Source organism: Quercus robur, chromosome 6 (genome assembly GCF_932294415.1).
Source record: "Quercus robur chromosome 6, dhQueRobu3.1, whole genome shotgun sequence".
Lineage (NCBI taxonomy): Eukaryota > Viridiplantae > Streptophyta > Magnoliopsida > Fagales > Fagaceae > Quercus > Quercus robur.
This window is the reverse complement of record NC_065539.1, coordinates 5,277,564-5,298,486: the sequence shown is the minus strand read 5'-3', so window position 1 is coordinate 5,298,486 and position 20,923 is coordinate 5,277,564. Positions and strand designations below refer to the sequence as shown.

The 20,923-nt window shown below is 33.7% G+C and overlaps 1 protein-coding gene and 1 long non-coding RNA gene across 2 annotated transcripts in view; both read left to right on the top strand.

Annotated features, from left to right (window-relative positions):
• LOC126732420 (uncharacterized) overlaps window positions 1-20,923 on the top strand; it is an 84,223-nt gene that overhangs the window by 42,046 nt on the left and 21,254 nt on the right. The gene's annotated exons all lie outside the window — the stretch shown is intronic.
• On the top strand, window positions 12,392-15,558 carry LOC126732424 (uncharacterized). The gene is made up of 3 exons (XR_007659472.1): window positions 12,392-12,935; window positions 14,414-14,495; window positions 15,369-15,558. It is a non-coding gene; the product is annotated as an uncharacterized LOC126732424 (long non-coding RNA).

Sequence of the window (20,923 nt, the reverse complement as noted above, 5' to 3'; positions counted from 1 at the left end):
GAGCGGGCCGAGCCCACAAACTATTGTGCCCCACAATGGGTTTTAAATTTAATATTATAATATATTTCATTGGAAATGTTATTACAATTAAATCAATTGGTAATAGTGGTGATTGATTTTTTAGAGTGGTAATGAGTATTATTTTGTGTGCTTATAACACCCGATCTTTTTTTAGGCAGACTAATATTTATTATTCTTTGTGTTTTTTTTTTTGGTTTTTCTATGCTTATGATTGAACATGGAAGAAGAATCTAATTATATGTATATTCTTTTAGTTGGCCTTTTTAATGCAAGAATATAGTTGGATTTCCTATATTGTAATTTTCTCACTTTTGTTTTGTTTTTCAGTTTCCTTTTGTAACCATAAAAGCATTAATTTGTTTAGTTCTTAATTTTAATTAGAAAAATGATTATTAATCTAAAGCCTCAGTTTTTCCATAATGAAAACTCCTTTGCCAATTAATTGATATAAACAAAAGAAAATCAAGAAGTGAGCAAGCAAAAATCCAGAGGGAGTGAGAGAGAGAATTATCCAACTATAGTATTTTTGGAAGAATAATAATTTAAAGAGAGAGATTATCTACATATATAAGTTTTTTTTTTTTTTTGAAGGGCTTAACTGTTTACATATATCATTCTCAAAAAAAAAACTGTTTACATATATAACAAATTTTTTTTTTTTTTGAGATAAACGGTAAAGTTTACATATATAACATTGAAACAACGTCATTTGTGACTTATAAGAAGTTTGAAGACCGATGAATTGGGTAGATTGACCCAAGCATCCGTGATAATGGGTTAAGAAAAAAAAAAAATTGAGTGTTATTTGTCACATTTCCTGAAATAAATATTAAGTTTTATTTTAATGTTACAACTCATATCCAAACTTATGAATATGTTTAATTATTTTATTACAACACATTTTATTTTCAGTAATATTCTCTTATAAAAAAAAAAATATATATATATATATATTTTCAGTAATAAATATTACAATTCTTATTGTAATCCTCATTCAGTGTACAAAGTATGCCCTAAATTTTCTTTCCATTTACAATTTATTCTCAAATTATCACTTTGCTAAGCTAACACCATAATATGAAATATTAGTGTCAATATGCCTTATGTTGTAATCCTTAAAAATATATATATTTTTTTAAAATTTGAGAGAGTTGAATTATTTTTTATGACTTTTTTTTTTTAATTGTTATATGTATATGGAAAATTTTTTTATTTGAAAATATATTAATTTTAGAAATTATTGCACCTACTCATAAATAGCTATTACAACCCTTTTAGATAAAAATAGTTATTATTCATTTTGAAAAATAGCTATTTATAATGAATTACTATTCTCTGTAATAAAAACATGATCAAATTAAAGAATGGCTAAACCATAGGAATAACTATTATATTACATTATCTATTACAGTTTCCTAAACATGCCCTTAGAGTGAAAAAAAAAATGCAAATTTCCTTAAAATTTAATGGTGGTAGTAGTATATATATATACTACTACTACTACTACTACTATAAATAGTAAAATCTTATCATTGTACCTATTATGCAATAGATATATTAGTGTGTAATCTCGTGTATATGCACAAGTATAATTAAAAACAACCACAATTACATGGTTTAAATTGGAGTACATTTTTTTTAAAAGATGTTCAAATTATAGGATTCCCTGTTTGAGTTTCATCGTTTTATGTACTAAAATATCCTCAAACAAATTCTTAAACTCTCTAAAATACTCATATCTTTTAGTTGAATAATTTTAAATTTAAAAATACAAACTAATTAAAAGAGTAATTTACTATTTTTAAAAGAATTCATAACTTTTAGGCTTTCAAACTTTTATCAAAATCCTAAAAATTAGGACATTATCTCTATTTTACTTTTAAACATTATTTCATTAAACCTAAAATAAATAAATAAATAAATAAACCTTATTGCATATGCAAAGCACATGTGATAAGTCTACTATATATATTGGATTTAAACTCATCAGTTTTTGCACCTAATAATTCACTTGCCACAAAAATTAAAAAAATTAGAATCTAATTAAATTTGAACTTTACAATTTTTACACTTAATAATTTACTTAGTACAAAAATTAAAAATTTAATAAAACACGTGATGCAACATTAAAAATCCAATTGAAATCTAATTAAATTTTCTCAAAATTCTGGCTTTTAATATATATATATATATATATATATGCGCTTTATCTATTTAATGATTTAGTTGATTTATTCGTCACTTTGCCAAAGGTCAAGATTTAAGATTTACATGTTAATGTATATGGGGGCATTCAGTTTATATGATAGGACTACATGTCATGGACGGTGGACCACCGTAGAATGTTGCATTAGTGTGCATGACTGTGTGTTGCACAGCAAAGGTGACTTTATCCGAGTGGGATCAGTGGCCTTTGAAACCGAGTTGATCCTTTTTATTTTAGAAGGAGAAAACATGTTATTCGACCTAAATGCGAATAAAATTAGCAATGCTAACTTTTGGAATTTTGAAAGGGTAAAATGTTCCCCACCACTTTTTTTTTGGTTGGTATGCAACAAATGAAATGATATGAACTTGCACAGCTTATATCTTTTTTTTTCTTTATTAAAAAACTCTATTCCATTATTATTGTAAATACTAGGGATTGCTTGCTGGTTCTGAATGTGGGTTTTTCAAAGAGAGTTGAGTTTTCATAAGGTGAATAGTGTAGAATTTAGTTATAAATAAATAAATTAAAAAAATTATAAATGATGTAGAAAATTGTGGAAGTAGCAAAGTTTATGTGGCACACCCTCATAAGGTAAAAAATAAAGTAAAAATTTTCGATTGTATAGTATTTAGATAGATTAGATTTGATGATGTGTCTGCTTAGATCTTCTTCTTTTTTTTAAACGATTTTAGTTTTTATGTACAATTTTTAAAATTTTTTTTTTCACATTTTTAAAATTAATACAAGCATACTTTAATACTCTTTCAATAAATAAATAAAAACAATTAACAAAAAGTTAAATAAACTAACATCAAAGATTGAGAACTTTTATTAAAATGAAGAGAAATTTAATATATCTTGAGCGTAAGTAACTGATGTCAAACTCACGTGGTAGTAGTGCTAATTTGTTTTTGCCCTTTAACAACATTGAATAGTTAATAAAGGAGACCACATTAAAAAGTTAATAAGGTAAACCAAAAAAAAAAAAAAAAAAAAAAAAATCTCAAGAACGTGTTTCACTTTCACATTTGAATAAATTCCCCATTTTAAACTTTTTTGGTGAAATGAATGAATTTCCAACTTTCTTAATAAATCTTAGTTGGACAAGATGGAGGTCCCCTCCATTCACTAGAGATTCACTCGTGCTAATCATATTATGCAAGAGTTTTGTATGTATTCGAGCTATTAAATTTATGAAAGTTATGTCTTACTGACATGTAGGTCGGGCCATACTATATGAAACTCTCACCATAAATAATGAGCACTTTACGTACGTCGTACGATAGTTGCAATTGCACACAACCTATCTGTGAAGGGTGAGATAGACTGTGCAAAGCTTAAACAAACAACTACTCCTTTTTTCTTGAACCCGATGAAGAATTGTCCTAAAGTTATCCATTAATTACAGTACTGCTCAGCCAATGAGGCAAATGCCTTTTGTTTCGTTCCTAAATGTTATTAATTTATGGTCCCCATGATAAATGGGTACTTGGGTTGTTGGTACTTGGGTTGGTGGGCATCTTAATTTACCTATTAATTATCTCTCATTATCTTATGGCAGTGGCGATTTTAGGATTTTTTTCTAAGGGGTTAGCAATGGCAAAGTTAGGAATTGTCATTTGTCATAAGGAGTGAGTAAAAAATAAAATGATTAATCTTTTTTTATATAGATAAACTTCCATATTATATACAATAATTTAAAACAATATTCTAAATATAATTTAGTATACAGTATAAATATATTATACAATAGTCTAAAATTGTTATAAAATAGGTAAGACAACAACTATTGAATGCATAAACTAATATAATTAAATTACTAATCATACATTTTTCTCAAGTTAATAATAACTTATTATATTTATATGTAATATCAATTATATAAAAATATATGATAAAGAAGGAGAAGACTAGTAACACACTTAGGAGTAGGACTAGGAGTAAATGTGAAACTAAGAAAATAAAATAGTAATTGATATAAGTTTTTGCGTTTGAAGTGCATGACTTATTAAACATACACATAGACATAGTCACTCTCTTTGAATTGGAGATAAAAAGAAAAACTAAGAAAAAAAATAGAAGGGAGAAAGTGAGATAGAGAGAATGAGGAAAAAATTATAGATATAGATACAAATTTGTACAGATGTGTTGGTTGTAACAATGATGTATTTTTTTTTATTAATAAAGAAGAAAAGTGCAAGGAAAAACAACTTCATTTTGTTGTCAACAGTAAAGTAAGCCAGAATCATGGAAAGAATATTCTTATATATATATATATATATATATATATATTAATGAATAAGCAAAATTTGTGCAGCTGACACATACTTTCAAAAAAATTCCACAACAAAATCTAGGTGGCCAATTGTTAAAGGTAGATAATAAAAAAATATTGTTTGTTGTGAGTCCAAATAAAAAACAGTTACAATTTGCCTCATATTATTGTAAAAATATTGTGAAATTAAAATTAAGATGATCATATTCAAATTTCAAGCTAATTTCAATTGGGTTCAAACAAAATTTAGGATTAGGGTGTTAAAATTTTTATATTAGGGGTCAAAATGAAAAAATAAAAATAAAAATTATATATATAAAAATTTTGTTTGGGCCAGGTCAGGGGGTTCATTTGAACCCACTGGCCTTAATGTAAAGCCGCCCATGTCTTATGATCACCTTAATGTAAAGCCGCCCATGTCTTATGATCATTGACATTTTTCGGCAAATGGAAAACACATGTCTGCCTTTACATTGGTTCATGTACAAACGTTGTTGTTGTTGTTCTTTTTTTTTTTTTACCACAATGCCGACCTTTTGAATAACAAAATTCTAGTCGGTGACACTATCACTATGTTCTAAAACAAAAAGTAAAAATAAAAAATTCAAGTCGGTGATACTACGTTCTAAAACTTTTTGTAAAGTTTACCCAAAAAAAAAACTTTTTGTAAAAAAAAAAAAAAAAATCGTCGGTGATATTTGACTTATGATTCAATGCAAAAAAGTAAGGCACAATTGCACTTTTAGTCCCTACATTTTGACGTTTTTCCATTTTAGTCCCTACATTTTATTTTTTCCACTTTTAGTCCCTAAAACCAATTTACGCTTTCCGTTTTCGTCCTTTCCGTCAGTCAACCAACGGAAATAGCTGAGGTGGCAGTCGGAGGGATTAAAATATTATAAAAAATGCCACATCACCCTGACAAATCAGCATATAAATTTAAAAAATTAATTTATTAATTTTAACAAATTTAAAAAACATAAAAACAAAATTTAAAACATAAAAATACATCAATTTGAATCAAACACACAAAAAACCCAGAATTGTGGTGACTTTTTTCTCTCTCTTCATTCTCTCTCTCTCTCTCTCTCTCTCTCGTGTTGCTCTCTCTTCTCTTCAAACCCATTCTCTTCAAGGCTAAAACCCATGGTCATGAACACCATCACTAGAGCCACCCATGGCCGGACCCACTGTCACAGTCCACTGCAAGCCACCACCCACTCTTATTATTTCTCTTCCCTCTCTTCCTTCTCTCTCTCATTACAGATCAGCGAATGGTGTCAAGATTGGTGTTTAGGTTTTGGTTTATTTGAAGATCGGCATTTGGGGCGTGGAGATCGGCCTTTGCCGTAGTGGAGATCGGCGTTTAGGGTTTCTATAGGGCGTGCAGATCAGCGTTGGCATGGTGGAGATCGGCGGGTTGTGGAGGTTATGGGCCGTGTGGGTCGTGTGGTGGAAGTTTTAGGATGTGTGGGTCATATGGTAGAGGTGGGTTGTGTGGCGGTGGCGTGGCAGTTTCTGGGTTTGGTTGGTAGTTTCTGAAAAAGCAACCCATGGTCTCCACCAAGCAAAATCCAAACCCACAACAAACAAAACCCATACCCACGGCAAGCAAACCCAGACCCACGGCGAGCAAACCCACAACAAACCAACAGTGAGCAAACGACGAGCAAAATACATGCAAATGGCGAGCAAACCGAAAACCACCAACCCAGATTGCAACCACCGAAACACAAGACTAACACACCGAAACCCAGATCACAAACCGAAAATCACCAACCCAACTACCACCCAAATCGGCCAGCCACCACCATTGAAACCCAAATCGCTACCCACTGACCAAAATCTTAACCCACTACACCCAAATCACAAGACCCACTGATCCACAGCCCCTCCAATCCACTGCCAAAAAATCGAGAGAGAGAGAGTCCAAGAAAGAATAAAGAAGAGAGAACAGTGAGAGAAGATGATTTTTTGGGTTGTAAGCTGATGACTAATGACGGATGTTCTTGGGTTTAATTTGATTCAATGGGTTTAGTTTGATTCAATGGGTTTAATTTTGAATTTGTGTTCTTGGTTTGATTTTCTGATGTATTTTTATGTTTTAAATTTTGTTTTTATGTTTTTAAATTTTGTTAAAATTAATAAATTAATTTTTTAAATTTATATGCTGATGTGTCATTGGTGATGTGGCATTTTTATTATTATTTTAATCCCTCCGACTGCCACCTTAGCTATTTCCGTTGGTTGACTGACGGAAAGGACGAAAACGGAAAGCGTAAATTGGTTTTAGGGACTAAAAGTGGAAAAAATAAAATGTAGGGACTAAAATGGAAAAACGTCAAAATGTAGGGACTAAAAGTGCAATTGTGCCAAAAAGTAAAGAACGGTAATAAACTAATAATCAAGCGTCTCTAAATGCTATTAGGGGAGACAACCTCTCTGTGTCTCTCATTTTAAAATTTATAGTGTTTTCTATGATGGTTGATTTATGAAACTTTTACCAATGTAGTTAAGTAGAACCTGTAAGATAGGTCCAATGTATGTACAAATATAACTTAATTAGTTTATTGTGTTTGGTTTTTATTTTTTTGCATTTTGAGTCATGAGAGTATATATAGCAATATTCTAATATGTTGAACTTGGACTATAAAAGAGTGAATTTGAGAATAGGAAGTTAGGAATTGCAATAAATATTATAATTGAGTGATGTGATTGGATATCAAATACCTAACAATGCGTTTGAAAGTTTAGAGGGTGACGAGAGCATAGGGTGAGAGGGGAAGGAGAAGAGAGGTTATAAGAAGGGAAGGGATAATTATTTGGATGCTTTAAAAATAAAGTTGAGGAGGAGAATAGATATCCATCCTATTTGTTTGAATTAAAAAAATAAAAAAAATAAACAATCATGAGACGACATGATAAGATATTATATAAATTGACAAAGTGATACATAGTCTCATAAATTTATATATATATATATATATATATAAAAGATGATTCAAGTTACACTTAATATAACTTTAAGCATTATTACACCATTCAAATTTTTTTTTATCGGAAGCAAATTTTGACAAATCCACTGTTAGATTAGATCGGTGTCTTATATTCTACATGCATGCAAAGATGATTGAGATCAATAACTATGTTATCGATCAAGTGTTTAAATTTTAAATTTTTATATTTAAAATTGTGCGTAAAGGATTAGTTTTCATATTGAATAATAAATAGCATATGATTATCATGAAACTTGATGTGTGTTAAGAATATAGAGAACATGTAATCTAATGGTTGGATTTTTGAAATTTTAATTTTATAAAAAAATATTGAGTGGTGTAATATAGTTTAAAGTTACTATAGGTGTAACTTGAATTCAACATTTTTTTATATATATATACTAGTTAAATGCATGGTTTTGAAACCCGGACCGGACCGTACGGTCCGACCGGAAAAATCTCGAACCGTTCATTTTTGCGGTTCTTTTAGCCTCAAGAACCGCTATATAGAAAAAAAGCAAGGACCCGTGCGAACCGCGGTCGGACCTCACGGTTTTGAGAACCGTGATCAGACCGCTTCTCACGGTTCCCTGCTTCCTTTGATTCTAAACCTTGAGGAAAAAAAAACACACACACACACATAGAAAAACAAAAGAAAAAGAAACACAACTGCAGGGAGTCTAGAAAGCACGGGTGCGGCTCCAGGGCCGCCGCACCTGCACCAGACTCGCGGCGATGCTTCTCCTACGTGCCGACTCGCCTTTTTTTTTTTTTTGATCCTCAAATCCACTCTCTCTCCTTTAACTTTATCCTTGTCTCTGAAAGTTTCTGGAAAAGAGTTTAGCTCAAGCGTTTCTTGAAGAGAATTCTGCAACACAAGCAGAGGCACTCTTTGGAGCTGACTATAACGGGAGAGCTAAGAAGAGAGAATTTAGACTATTTAGAGAACTAAAAAGCTAAAAAGAAGAAGGGAACTTGAAAGAAAATTTTGAATACACGGCTGAGATAGGATTTGGGAATTGGGATATGGGAAAATTGAGATTTGGTAGAGATAGGAAAAAAAGGAAGAAGGGAACGGCTGAGATGGGATTTGGGAATTGGGATTTGGTAGAGATAGGACAAAAAGGAAGAAGGGAACGGTTGAGATGGGATTTGGGAATTGGGAGGGCTGAGATGGGATTTGGGAATTGGGATTTGGAAAAGGAAGAAGGGAGCGGCTGAGATGGGATTTGGGAATTGGGATTTGGTAGAGATAGGACAAAAAGGAAGAAGGGAATGGCTGAGATGGGATTTGGGGATTGGGACGTGGGATGTGGGAATATTGGGATTTGGTAGAGATAGGACAAAAAGGAAGATAAGGGAATATGTAAGAAAGAGGAGATAGAGAAATAAAAGAATTGTAGAGAAATATTGGGATTTTTTTTATTTTTTTATTCATTTAATGTTTTTATATATATTTAAAATAATTATTAAATTAATTATGACGTTATTACGGTTTAATTCCGGTTCAACCTCGGTTCAATCTTAAAAACCTTGAACCTCTCCTCTTTACGGTTCAATAAACGGTCCGGGTCTGAAAACCTTGGTTAAATGCCCATGCCTTGCATAGTTTTATTATTTTATTTTATTTGAGAAATAATAACAAAATAAATAATTATTATAACAAAAGGAGTTGGTGCAACAACCATCAAATATAAAACCATTACACAAACTGTTTGCATTTGAATTTTGTATCTAATGGATTTGCAATATAAGTAATGAGTTTTGAATGTGATCAAATTTTGATGACAATAATATTAATGAATTTTTAATATTAAATTCGATATCTATTAGCATCTATTGTTGTCTCTTTGTAAAAACTCTTTGGAAATTTCTCAGTGCTAGAGCCATTTACCATATAAGGTGAGTTTTTATTTGCTGCGCCACATGGTCCATGCATGCATCATGAATTGAATTACTGTTTCATATGCATCAGGGTTTGTATTTTTGTTTGGAATTTCTTCTGCTATGACTCTATTAATGTCACCTGGTGGCTGGTGAAGGATATTTGTTATCATTATGAAGCCAAATCCAAATATGTGCATGGAGCAATCCTCCTTTTAGGAATTCAATAATGTACAAATCTACATAGGACAAACAATGTATTTTTAATTATTTTGTAAATAAGAATATCAATTGTAATGATATTTTATTTTTATAATTACTATAATTAACATGTAATCATGCAAAATTTGTCATTTTGAAGGCTTTTTATTTGATAATAGTTAGGTTTTCGTCATACCTGCAAGGCTGCAATGACAAATCAACTGATCCAGTTTTATTTTGAAGACTCTAGTCTTGAAATCAGATTTAAAATTTCTTTTTATTTGTGGCATATTTTGAGAAATTATGTGTAACATGACAATGTTTTTTTACGAAGGATGTAAGCGCAAAAATGGAGTTATAGCTCTAAGCTCTTATGTTTTCTTGAAATGCTGATGATCTACGTCCACCTTCATAGCTTAGTAATAATTCTCTCAAAAACTCAGGTGGTGTTTGTATTGGTGGAAGTCTAAACTTTTTTTCTCGACAGCATATAGAAAAAGTTGGACAGCTTTGTCTTTGAGATGTTTTGAGTCATTCTTTGTACGATCGAAGTGAACCACAATATGGGCATTCAAATGTTGGTTTTCCAAAGTTTTATGCTTCAAGAAACATTCTTGTTTATAATTTTAAAGATTATTAATTATTAAATGTTCTTTATGTAGGGAATTTAACCAAAATCCCAACCTGTGAGAAACAAAACAAATAGAGAAAACACACGTCAAAGAAAATAATCACACGCACAAGACAATATTTACGTGGTTCGGCAATTTGCCTACGTCCACGGAGTTGCAGGGATTTCACTATTATCAGGGAGAATACAATAGTGCACAAGAACACTCTCAAGAAACCCAAATCCCAATTACACCCTAGCACTCTCTCACAGAAAAAATCAGAATAGAAACTGGCTGCCTCTCTTTTCTCTATTTTCTCTCATGCGGCTGCTAACTGGGTTAATTGGAATTACTCCTTTTTAATCTCACGGCTACACATTTTGCTTGTCAAAACCTATATATATATATATATATATATGTCAAAGTCGGCTGGAGCATTCCTTTTACAACTAGGATTCTATTTACGTTGACTTGGGCTTGGCAATTAAAGTCATACACACGGCCCATTTCAACAAATCTCCACCTTGACTTGAATTGATCAAGCTACACGAGCAAACTTCTCCATCAGCTCCACCTTAGCCCTTAAGGGCTCACAAGCTGCAAACATTAGCCACAATCCTCCATAACACAGTCCCTCATCCCTGCAACTCATCCTCCTGTCCTCAAGCTAGAAGACCAATTGAAGTTGCGCACAGCTTCAACTTCTCAATAGTGACACCCTTAGTCAACATGTCTGCCGGGTTCTTAGATCCACAAATTTTCTCAAGCATTACCAGCTTATCTTCAACAAGATAACGGATAAAGTGGTATTTTGTCTGTATGTGCTTCGACTTTGAATGAAAAGCCGAATTCTTGGCAAGAAAGATTGCACTCTGACTGTCACTGTGTAGAATGCCCATCTCCTGCTTCTTACCCAATTCATCTAAGAAACCATGTAGCCAAATCATGTCCTTTCCAGCTTCAGTTACTGCAACATACTCAGCTTCTGTACTAGACAAAGTAACAATCTTCTGTAGATTTGAAGCCCATGATATAGCTGTACCATCTAGAGTAAAAACAAACCCAGTAGTACTTTTTCTACTATCAATATCACCAGCAAAATCAGCATCTACATAACCCTGCAGTTTCAAACTTGCACCTGTGAAGGAAAGACATGTATCTGATGAACCCTTCAGATATCTCAGAATCCACTTGACTGCCTCCCAATGCTGCTTTCCAGGCCTACTCATGAATTTGCTCACAACTCCCACTGCATGTGCAATGTCTGGCCTTCACTACAACAAAATGTATTTTTAGCGACGAATATTAGTGAGGAAATATTTTTCGTCGCTAAAAATATAGCTTTAGTGACGAAATATGAATTTCGTCACTAATAATGAAAAAAATTATAACATTTAGTGACGAAAAATAAATTTCGTCGCTATTGTGATTTGAAAAATGGGCGCCAGTGGAGGGAAACTTTGGCGCGAGTTTAATTAATCTATAGCGACGAAATATTTCGTCGCTAAAAGTTGAAATTTTTAGTGACGAAATATTTTGTCACTGTAGGTATTGTTGTGGATAGTATTAGTGACGAAAATCATTTCGTCACTATAAGAAAGTATTTGCGACGAAAAAAATTCGTCACTAAAAATAATAATAGTTTTGCACTTATATGTTTTTAGTGACGAAATCACAATTCGTCACTAAAAGTATGCTTTAGCGACGAAATATGAATTTCGTCTCTAAAAATCTTAACAAAGCCTGGGCTCTTTAGTGACGAAAATCCTTTCGTCGCTATAAGGAAGAATTAGCGACGAAAAATATTCGTCACTAAAAATAAAAATATTTTTGCACTTATATGTTTTTAGTGACGAAATTCATAATTCATTACTAAAAGTATGCTTTAGTGACGAAATATGAATTTCGTCTCTAAAAATCTTAACAAAGCCTGGGCTTTTTAGTGACGAAAATCCTTTCGTTGCTATAAGGAAGAATTAGCGACGAAAAATATTCGTCACTAAAAATAAAAATATTTTTGCACTTATATGTTTTTAGTGACGAAATTCATAATTCGTCACTAAAAGTATAAAAACTTAAAAACCATATACCTTTTGCGACGACAAAGTAGGCATTAGCGACGGAAAATTTTCGTCGCTAAAGACCTGACTATTTAAACCCATTCGTCTCTTTTATTTCAGCCAAAAGCCAAAAGCCATTTTATTTCAGCGCCGAACCATTCGTCAAAAGCCAAACCATTCGTCGCTGAACGCCAACCCATTCTCAACGATTCAACCTCCATTCTCAACGATTCAAACTCCATTCTCGACGATTCAAACTCCATTCTTAATGGTTCTCGACCCATTCTCGACGGTTTGAAGTGTTGTTTCAGCTCCTGACCCATTCTCGACGATTCAAACTCCATTCTCAACGGTTCTCGACGATTCAAGACGGTTTTGAAGTGTTGTTTCAGCTCTCGACCCATTTTCGACGATTCTCGACGGTTTTGAAGTGTTATTTCAATTGATTCGTCACCGATTCTCGACGATTTGAACCCATTCGTCGCCGATTCGAAACCATTCGTCACCGATTTGGACCCATTCGCAACAGTTTTGAAGTTTTATTTTAGCTCCCACCGTCGCCGATTCGAACCCATTCTTGACCATTCTCGACGATTCAAACCCATTCGACGCCGTTTTGGACCCTTCGCGACGAATTCTTCACCACCGATTTGGACCATTCGCGATGATCTGGATCCGGTAAGGTTTTTTATTTTTATTTTTTTGTTTGTCAATGATTAGTTTGGATTTATTTATTTCATATTCAATGAGTTTATTTTTTTATTTATTTGTTTTTATTTATTTTTTAGTTTGGATCAATGAGTTTATTTCATCACCAATCTAGAGATATTCTTTTGGTCTGAAATGAAATGAAAGTAAAGTCTTAAAGCCAAAATGCTATTATAGACTTTATAGTATTTTACTTGGTTCCTATTCAGATTGTGATGTTTGGTATCTGTAACATTTGTAGAAACTTATTTATTTTATGATTTGGCTTGATTTTTGTTTCATCCATAGTTTATAAATATTTGCAAACATTCATGTAATTAAGCCTTTAAAGCCATGCATTTCATACACTTGGCTAAGCCCTTTAAGCTCATAAATTTGTCCAAGCCTTTTGTCATGCATTTCTTACACTTTAAAGTTTAAAGGGTAAGCATTTCATACACTTGGATAAGCCCTTTAAGCTCATACATTTGACCAAGCCTTTCAGCTCAAGCATTTTATACACCTGGCTAAGCCTTTAAGGGCATGTATTTCATAAAATGTTCCCATAAGAGATGTGTGTGGGCACTTGGCTAAGTCTGTAAGGCCATTCATTTCATACACTTTGCTACACCTTAAACGCCAATAATATATTTCATAGGATTTTTTTTTTTATAAAACTCATACATATATGAACACTTGGTCTCTTCATAAGGCCATGCATTTCATAAAATGTTTTCATAAGATATGTGCTATATAGACTCTTGGCTATATATGAAGCATTTCATAGGAAATGTTTCTATAAAACATGTATATATATATATATATATATATATATGAACACTTTTTCGTGTAGACCCACTTGTTTTGGAGGATGCCCCCACCTCTGGCTTTTCACTGGTTTCCTATAACACTAACTACCATATTGATTGTAATAAGGTTAAACGTGATATCTATATTAAATTGTGTCTATTTCAGAGCTGTCAAAGGTGAGCCAGGTGCTTGCATAGACACTTAAGTGATGCGAAAGGAGTCATATAGAGCCTTACAACATTTTTAAAATCTATGCAGCTTTGTTGGACAAATAACATTCTTTGTAAATGAATGAGTTTCCCTCAGCTAGTTGTTGTTGATGACTGGAGATAAATAATTGATCTGGTGAATATAAGATTTCTTAGTCTACATGGGACAAAATTGAATTGAATTTGTTTGTATTAGATCATGTGCAACTCTAATTTGAGTAAATGTAGTATGTCTATTTTTCTCGGCCTCAATCCTTTATTTTCTTGCAATATCTTCAACTTAAATCAAAACGCTCCTTGTTCGTGCTTTTGATGGTCTTCTATGTACGTGATTATATCTTCTTGGTCTACTTGTTTACTTATCCACATTATGTTGTATTATGCCTTTTTGTAACTAATGTATACTTGAGTTACTATGGCTTATTGTTTCATGGAATTTTCTTTAAATAGGAGAGATGATGCTTGGTTTGCAGCTCTTGGAAGATCTTGCATCCATATGACATGGAGTGACCGGGGTGCTATATATCTTGAGGTATGCTCTATGTGTTTAACACCTAAGCAGTGAAAGACTTCTTGATAGGGTACTTTAACATCTTTATTTACTATAACATTGTGTTTCCTTCTTTTTCTCAATGCTGGTTGTGATTTGCCTAATTCTAATGACTTTATGTCAATTATCTACTTATTATTTATTATGTAAATCTATGGTATTCTAGATTGAGAGTCATCTTTTTATTGAAATTCTTGCATTGTCTCCATTAAGAGGTAAAGCTTCATTGTTCTATGTGTTGCATGCGGGTGAAATCCTATTGATACATAGAATGTGTTGATGACTGCCATTTGATCATTGGGATTGTGACGAACAAGGTGAAGAACACAAGTTAACTTTGGATTTTTTCTGAAAGTTGTAAACTTAACTTGAGCAAAGTAAGTATATTCTAGATAAAAACTTATAAAACTCTATATATACTTGTGATGTTAGAAATTGATTTTGTGATGGGTTGTTGTGTTGGAGCAAGCGGGTGGCTTGCATGGTGTTATAAGGTGGTTTAAATTCATATTGGGAGTGTTTTTAATTTCTTGCAAATGTGAATGAAACTTGTTGATTAGTAGCAATTGTGTTCCTTTATTTGATTTCAATATTTGTAAGCACTATACTTGTGATGTTGGAAATTGGTTTTGTGATGGGTTGTTGTGTTGGAGCAAGCGGGTGGCTTGCATGATGTTATAAGGTGGTTTAAATTCATATTGGGAGTGTTTTTAATTTCTTGCAAATGTGAATGAAACCTGTTGATTAGTAGCAATTGTGTTCCTTTAGAAATGCATTGTTAGAAATGTTTTTTATAACATATTTAATGTTTTTACTTTACGATTTTAATGTAGTAGTGTTTTTAAATTTGTGCAGATTTCTTATTGGTGGCTTTAGGGGATTTACTTTTGGCATTATTTGAAGACATATGGAGACATCTACCGTTGATTCTAATTATATTATGCTACATTTTTTGTATTGTTATAAAACATCTTAAGTTATTGTATGTGTTACAAACAATTATTGTATGGAAGGAGTTTGAATTAGATACTTATTTTAATTTTAACTTGTGGAATGTATAGATCGATTTTTTATAAATGTGTTGTTGAAATAAATGTGTTAATCAAATGTAAGATTTTAATAATGTAATGACAGGTTACAAGTTAATATCAAAGCCATGAAAATAATAAAAACAGAAAATAAGTTTTAGCGACGAATTTTTTCGTCACAAATATAGCAACAAAAAATTGTTTTAGTGACGAAATATTTCGTCACTAAATGTAGTACAATTTTGTAAGAAATGGTTTTAGTGACGAAAATTTTCGTCGCTATATGTGCCTGGATTTTTTTAAAAATAGTTTTAGTGACGAATTTTTTCGTCACTATATGTACCCGAAAGTAGTTTTAGTGATGAAATTATTCGTCACTAAATATGATTTAATAAACTGAAATGGTTTTTAGTGATGAAAAATTTTCGTCACTAAATATTGTTTTTAGCGAGGAAAACATTTAGCGACGAAATGATTTCGTCGCTAAAAGCTTTTTTCTTTTTTAAACAAATCGGACTTTTAGTGACGAAATTTTTCGTCGCCAGGACTTTTAGCGACGGGGCTACAGCGACGAAACGAATTTCGTCACTAAAAGTCCGATTTCGTCACTAAAGGTTCTTAGTGACGAAAAACTGGACTTTTAGTGACGAATTTTTTCGTCACTGAAAGTACATTTTGTTGTAGTGCTTGTACACACCATAGCATACATCAAGCTGCCAATAGCTGAGGCATAGGGCACCTTGCTCATGTGGTCCCTTTCTTCTTCTGTCTTCGGTGATTGTTCTTTGCTTAGTTTGAAATGACTACCCAAGGGTGCGCTCACTGGTTTAGCTTCATTCATGTTGAACCTGCTGAGAACTTTCTTCACATACTCTGACTGTGAAAGCTTCAATATACCATTAGCCTTGTCTCTAATGATTCTCATACCAAGGATTTGCTTTGCAGCTCCCAAATCCTTCATTGCAAACTGTTTGGACAATTGCTTCTTCAGATTATTTATCTCCTCAATGCTAGACCCTGCAATAAGCATATCATCCACATACAACAGTAATATGATGTAAGAATTGTCAAAAAACTTAACATAGCAACAGTGATCAGCTTCACATCTCTTGAACCCAATTATGTGCATAAAACTGTCAAATTTCTTGTACCACTGTCTAGGAGCTTGTTTTAGGCCATACAAGCTCTTTCTCAGTTTGCATACTAAATTCTCTTGCCCTTGAGCAATGAACCCTTCTGGCTGAATCATGTAAAGGTCTTCCTCCAAGTCACCATGAAGGAATGCTGTCTTCACATCTAATTGCTCAAGATGTAGGTTTTCTACAGCCACCATTCCCAGTACTAGTCTGATTGTTGACATCTTCACAACTGGAGAAAATATCTCTGTGTAGTCAATGCCTTCCTTCTGCTGGAACCCTTTAACAACTAATCTGGCCTTGTAACGTTTGCTACCATCATGCTCAATCTTTATTCTGTATACCCACTTGTTGTGCAAAGTCTTCTTTCCTACTGGCAATTCAGTTAGTTCCCATGTTTGATTCCCCAACAAGGAATCCATCTCATCCTTCATGGCTAACTCCCACTTGCTTGAGTTTTCATCTTGCAAGGCTTCATCATAACACTCTGGCTCACCACCATCAGTCAACAAGAGATAATTTAGAGTGGGTGAATAACGCTGTGGAGGTCTAATGTTTCTGGAAGATCTGCGGACTTCAGCTACAGGTGTACTCAGATTTACTTGTGAATTTACATTCTCCTTATCTTCTTCACCCATTTTCTGGACAGTACCTTCAGTCAATTCATCTAAGTTGACAAACTCAGATTTCTTTTGATCTATCCTTGTAACATCTGACACTACAGTTGACCTGTCCTTGTACATAACCTGTTCATTAAATATCACATTTCTACTTCTGATGATTTTCCTGTTTTGTTCATCCCAAAACCTATAGCCAAATTTCTCATCACCATAGCCAATGAAAAAACATATTTTAGACTTTGCATCAAGTTTACTACGAGCATCAGAATCAATATGAACATAAGAAACACAACCAAAAACTTTTAAGTGTGCAAACTTTACCTCTTTACCGCTCCAAACCTCCTCAGGAAGTCTGAACTCCATGGGAACTGAAGGTCCTCGATTTATCAGGTAAGCTGCAGTGCTAACAGCATCAGCCTAAAAAGTTTTTGGTAGTCCAGCATGCAACCTCATACTCCTAGCACGCTCATTGAGAGTTCTATTCATGCGCTCAGCCACACCATTCTGCTGTGGTGTCCCAGGAATGGTCTTCTCCATCCTAATTCCCTGTGCAGCACAATACTCACTGAACCCTCCATCTATGTACTCTCCTCCATTATCTGACCTCAAACATTTTACTTTCAAACCTGTTTCTGTCTCAACCATGGCCTTCCACTTCTTAAAGGTTTCAAATACATCTGATTTATTTTTCAGAAAATAAACTCATACCTTTCTACTTGAGTCATCAATGAAAGTGATGTAATACCTTGAACCTCCAAGGGATGCAATCGGAGAAGGCCCCCACAAATCAGTGTGTACTAACTCCAATTTTTCAGCCTTCGGTGTTCTGCCAGTTTTCAAGAAGCTCACATTTTTCTGCTTTCCTAAAATGCAACTTTCACACATGTCAAAATCAATGAACTTCAATTCTGGTAATTTTCCTTTTGACAACAGCATCTTCATCCCTTTCTCACTCATGTGACCAAGTCTTCGGTGCCATAGGCTTGTATCAGTACTTGCATCAGCAACTGCAATTGTGTCTCTTGGACTTGAGGTCATGTACAGAGTACCAGTTTTCTTTCCACGAGCCAATACCCTAGCTCCCTTTGTAACCTTCCAAGTACCACCAACAAATAGTATTGCATGTCCTTCATCATCAAGTTGTCCAACAGAAATCAGGTTCCTCCTCAGGTCAGGAATATGTCGAATCTTCTCCAGTAACCAAACAGACCCATTGGGCAACAATATCCGAACATCTCCCATACCCACAACATCCAAGGCTGAACCATCAGCCAAATACACCTTACCAAAATCACCTGCAACATAATTCTGTATGATTTCTCGGTGTGGAGTGGTATGAAACAAAACTCCTGAATCCAAAACCCAATCATCAAGTGGACTATCTACTGCAAGAAGTAATGCATCCTGTACCTCTTCTGTTACAGCATTAGCAGAATCATCTTCATTCTTCTTCTTAGGACCTTTGCATTGATTCTTAAAGTGACCTGTTTTCCCACAATTCCAGCATTGTACTTGTTGGCCTGATCTAGATTTACTTCTGTTCCGATTAGAATTTCTGGATTTTGATCTGCCCCGATTTGAATTTCTGTTATTACCTCTGCCTCTTGTCTCAAGGTTTAGGGCAGAACCAGATCCTGAGGATTCACCTGCATCTCTTCTGCGAATCTCCTCAGCTAGAATTAAATCTTGTATATCATTGTACTTGAGTTTTTCCTTTCCTGTAGAATTGCTTACTGCCATCCTCATTGCCTCCCAACTGTTTGGCAAAGAAGCCAAGACGATCAGAGCACGAATCTCATCATCAAAATCAATTTCTACAGACGACAATTGATTTGTGATAGTATTAAATTCATTCAGATGTTGTGCTACTGATGCATTCTTTGCCATCTTCAGATTGAACAGTTTCTTCATCAAGTGCACCTTATTGTTTGCTGACGGCTTTTCATACATACCAGACAAAGCCTTCATCAGATCTGTTGTGGTCTTTTCTTTTACAACATTGTGTGCAACAGACCTAGACAGAGTTAACCTGATAACTCCTAGTACCTGTCTGTCAAGAAGAGCCCATTCCTCAGCCTTCATAGCCTCAGGTTTTGTTCCCAAAAGAGGCAGATGCAATTTCCTCCCATAGAGATAATCTTCAATCTGCATCCTCCAATACGCGAAGTCTGTGCCATCAAACTTTTCTATTCCAGACGCCTTTCCTGCTTCCTCTGCCATTGCTCCCACTCAAACCTAACCCTAGGCTCTGATACCAGTTGTAGGGAATTTAACCAAAATCCCAACCTGTGAGAAACAAAACAAATAGAGAAAACACACGTCAAAGAAAATAATCACACGCACAAGACAATATTTACGTGGTTCGGCAATTTGCCTACGTCCACGGAGTTGCAGGGATTTCACTATTATCAGGGAGAATACAATAGTGCACAAGAACACTCTCAAGAAACCCAAATCCCAATTACACCCTAGCACTCTCTCACAGAAAAAATCAGAATAGAAACTGGCTGCCTCTCTTTTCTCTATTTTCTCTCATGCGGCTACTAACTGGGTTAATTGGAATTACTCCTTTTTAATCTCACGGCTACACATTTTGCTTGTCAAAACCTATATATATATATATATATATATGTCAAAGTCGGCTGGAGCATTCCTTTTACAACTAGGATTCTATTTACGTTGACTTGGGCTTGGCAATTAAAGTCATACACACGGCCCATTTCAACACTTTATAAATATAAGAAAAAATTGATTACTAGAAATATAAACTTTAGTATTTGATTCTTACTTCTTGTTGTATTATTGATGTGGTTAGTGTTGCAACTTGAAGTCATTTGCAGATCTTCATTAGCACATTGTTGACACTTGACAATGTATAAAATATTTTCTATTGATATTCAATTTAAGCAATTCTTTATAAGCACTTGTCTTATTTATTTATTTATTTATTTTAAATATGTTCTAAGATTTCATTATGTCATCTAATATTATCTAGAATTTATTTTCCATAAAGAGTATAGAATGCTTGACACAAAATAGTAGAATAAAATGAACTAATAAATAAATGAAGAAGGGGAAGATTGGAAAAAAGGGAAATTTAAGTTGTGTATGATTACATTTTAGTAACTTACCAACCTTTGTCATTTGATGGCATCGTTTGTGGCGTATAACTAAGTTTATTACCTTCATTTGTATGTCACAACAAATTTATTAAATAATAAATGTACGCAATCAAAGTAGATGAGTTTGTGGGAGTGGATAGCGTAACGGAAGGTTCGGTTATGGAAAGCATGCACGCTCCTATATCGATTACAACTACAGCTGGATCTGAGTCAGATCTTGTCAACATACCTGTTTGTGTTGAACCGAAGCTTGTGGAAGCCAACTTAAATATGTCACGTTCTATGCACGTGGTAACTAAAGAGCATGCGGGAAATGGGCTGACAGAAATTAAAACAAAGCCCACATGGACAAGAGTAGCACAGATGGATTGTGGGCCGAAGAATTCAAATTGTGCAGCCACAAAACTGACGTTGGGAAAAAAAACAACGCCATGTGAGGAAGCCGTGGCTGTACTAGGAACTGAAAGCAGGGAGAAGAAGAGAAGCAGGACTCAGAATGAAGCT